Genomic DNA, 3,491 nt, shown 5'->3' with positions numbered 1-3,491 from the left:
CATGGACACTAGTCTGGTTCAAGTACTTCTGTTGAAGACACTTCTCTAACCGTGGATTTCGAGTGACATCTGTATTCTTTAGATCTATGTTCTACAAACGTTGGCTCTTGTCCCTCAGCCAGAGTTCATCTGCTCTTTTTAATGGTTCTGGTTCTAATCATCACTGAGGGTCCAAGTGGTATGATGAAAAAAGGACTGTCTGATTTACTCCTTACACATTTTCAACATCAACAGTATTTGGTTTGCCTCTGAGTTTGTTTCTGTTGCAAAGCTGCATGTTTCACCTCCAATAAACAGATTAACGCAGTGGTTCCCAAATGTTGTCTGCAGAGCCCCCTCTTCTGGATGGGAATAGTGTTGACCACCCCTCACCCTCCATGTCGGCACATTCAGAGCTATGGCTACAAAGCTACCCATTGTGTCACGAAGAAGAACACTGAACAAATAAAATCAATGTGACATGCTGCGCCCCTGCAACAGGTCTGCGCCCCCCACTTTGAGAACCACTGGTACAACAGATACTTTTAAGGGTTGAAACAGAAGAGAAAGAGGCAGGGCCATCTCCAGTGTGGTTGGTATGTTGATGTGAGGGTCCGTGGGTTTTAGGATGGTGGTGAGGGTTTGGGTCAGTGTTGGACTGGCCCCCAACTCCTTCTCTACTGTTACGCCCATCGCTTATATTAAAACATACAGCTTCGTAGAAACACAACACTGAAACACAGACACATCTCCAACTGCACTGACTCACTGGACATGGTTTAGACCAAAACAGCTGCGCAAAAACAAACACTTTTTTGACTACATGACGGCCATTCTACTCAGGGATGTGGCGGCATGTGGAGAAGTGATTCTACTGAAGATGGGGTATATTAAGGAAACCACAAGGACAGGAAATTGTTAATCGGAAAAGAGTATCCCTTTCGCAGATTTGGCAAAAACGAAATGGATCCATGAACGAGGTCAAAATCCTGTGGTGAATATTTGCAGGATGGCTGTCACTCTGTCACAGACCATGCACGTTTGCAGCATTTTTTTAAATAGCTCCCATTTCACCCTGCAGAGGGCAGCATAAGAATATCTGAGCTTAGATTCTCCCTAAACAAGACAAGAGGAAGACAAATTGTCACCTTGTTGTTTTTCTGTTTGCTAGCTAGCTCAACAGCTAAAGGCTAACCCTGACCAGGTTTGGTTGGTTTTTGTGCAGATTTCTTTGAAACATCATGCTGCTTTTTAATCTAGTCTTCTTCCAGATTACTTTGGTCTAATTTCCCGATTTATTCACGCTCATTCCTCTATTTCAAACGTCAGCAAACGACTTGTGAAAAAAAAAAAATCATTTTCAGGGTGTTAATTCACGCGTTTGGTTTCCTTATTGTCAAAGCACATCGAGTGAAGTGATGCTCAGACCAACAGCACTTTTACACAGTGTTATCATGGCTACTTTTTGACATCCGCAGCCTGTGTGGATGAGCCATGACCTACATCAGCATGTGTGACTACAGTGAGCAGAGGCAGTGGATCATGAGGGTGGAGTCGGGGGGAGATGACAGAAAATCCCTTTTTTGATTTTCAGCATCAAATAAAGGACCTGTTTTCAATATAACATTTGGAAATAAGATGGTTGTCTTTGGGGGGGAAAAAAAAGGAATAATCAGGACGTTAGAAATAAAACACAGATGGCGCTGAAAGGGGGATTAAATCTGGAGTCAATTCTGCAGGTATAACGGGCCTTTGGGTGGCAGTCAAGGGGTGAGTTAATCCACCCAGAGGAGATGAAGGGAGGGGGCAGCAGGGATGGGGTCAGAACTTCCCTTAGGCATGGATCACTCCACAGGAACGAGTTTCACAATGTCCAATGTTAAAACCTACACCAACAGACGTAGAACAGCGGACAACGAACAGCGTCTGACTTGGCTACACATATAAAGTAAGTGAGCAGTGTAATTGTAATGTAGAGTATGAAAGGAATGAACGGTGACATAAGTATGTATGAGTGTCACCATGTAGTGAAGTCCAGAATGTAGAATTAAAAACGATTACAATAATAAGAAGTGCAGTAACGTAATCATGTGGTATTACAATAATGTGTCAATCATTAGCGTAGTAAAGCTATATGTACAAATACTACTGTATGTACTGTAGTAAAGAATAAAAACACTGCGATGAGAAATGATAGTAAAAAAAAAACAATAGTAAACAGGAAGTAGAACCTAGTGGAGTGGTCCACGCACTGAGGGGAGGTCAGAGGTCCCATCACTGAAGGACATGGGAGGAGCAGGAGGGTGGAGTTACAGAAACACAGTACTGAGTGTCAAAGAAACAGAAAGAGGAAGCCCTGTTAGCTGTGGAGGTACGAAGGGCTTCGCCGCGCGGCTGCTTTTACTTTTTTCAGTGTGATTTCTCTCTCCCTCCCTCCCAAACTCTCTCTGCCTCACTCCGAGGGATCTGCGTCCTCAAAGGACACCCTAGTGGACTCTCGGAAGTCGGGGTGCTGCAGGTCCGATAAGAATTTGGTGGGAGTGAGCATGTGGGTGGAACCTGTGGAGGAACAGAGGCGGCTTCACCACACATCTCTCAGCAGATGCCACACCCACTCCCTCCCCCAAACTACACAAAAGGGCTCAGACAAGCAGCCTGAAATACATTTACACATACACACACACACACACGCACACGCACACACAGTCTTGGCTGGCAGGGATGGGAATCAAGAAACTATGTTTGATTCTAGTGCTTAAGTGAAGAGAAGAAGAAGAGCTGACATCATTTGATTCTAGTGCTTGTGAAGAGTGAAGAGAAGAAGAAGAGCTGACATCAATTCAGTCGAGTCTATTATCACTATCAGTCTAAGCATTAATTGAAAAAAAGTTAATGATTTCAATCCCTACCTAATTAATACCAAACACACACACACGCTCACACACACAACACAAGTTGCCATTTTGCGCATAAATTGAATTACAAATTGAAAGAATATAAAAAGACATGACATCATTTTACTACATGTTAAAGACAACATTGGATTTGAAATACGGCAGCTGAAGCCGAGATCCACACTTTACCACAAACACACACAATCACACAATCACATAAACACACTGACACACACACACACACACGGCGGCAAAACATGAGTTGAAATATAAAACAGTAGAGAAGATTAGAATACAGAAAACACACAGTACACAATTCTTGTTTCCACTTTACATTGAAACCGCTGCAGTGTGACTGTCCGCCACGAGGTGGCGTGCGAGAGTCATACTGAGTCTATGTGTAGAAGAGTGGAAAATACAAGTGAGAAACCTGGACTACATATTTACTGCTACTGCGTCAGACGTCTGAGGGATAACAGTATTTTTTTTTTTTTATCATTTCTCCAGAAAAGATGGAGAGGAAGAAGAGGAAAAGAAAGGAGAAGAAGAAGAAGAGGAAGAAAAAGCAATGCAAAAATACAGTATTTGTTAATGTTAGGTAAAATTAAGCTCTTTCCC

General features: G+C 42.9%; 1 protein-coding gene across 1 annotated transcript in view; it reads right to left on the bottom strand.

Moving 5' to 3' along the window:
• Positions 1–3,491, bottom strand: part of LOC103389107 (uncharacterized) — a 52,334-nt gene that overhangs the window by 20,909 nt on the left and 27,934 nt on the right. The gene's annotated exons all lie outside the window — the stretch shown is intronic.

The sequence above is a fragment of the Cynoglossus semilaevis genome, chromosome 14, assembly GCF_000523025.1.
Source record: "Cynoglossus semilaevis isolate Cse_v1.0 chromosome 14, Cse_v1.0, whole genome shotgun sequence".
In the NCBI taxonomy this organism is placed as follows: domain Eukaryota; kingdom Metazoa; phylum Chordata; class Actinopteri; order Pleuronectiformes; family Cynoglossidae; genus Cynoglossus; species Cynoglossus semilaevis.
Note: the sequence above shows the minus strand (reverse complement) of the source record. Positions and strands in the feature narration are given on the sequence as shown.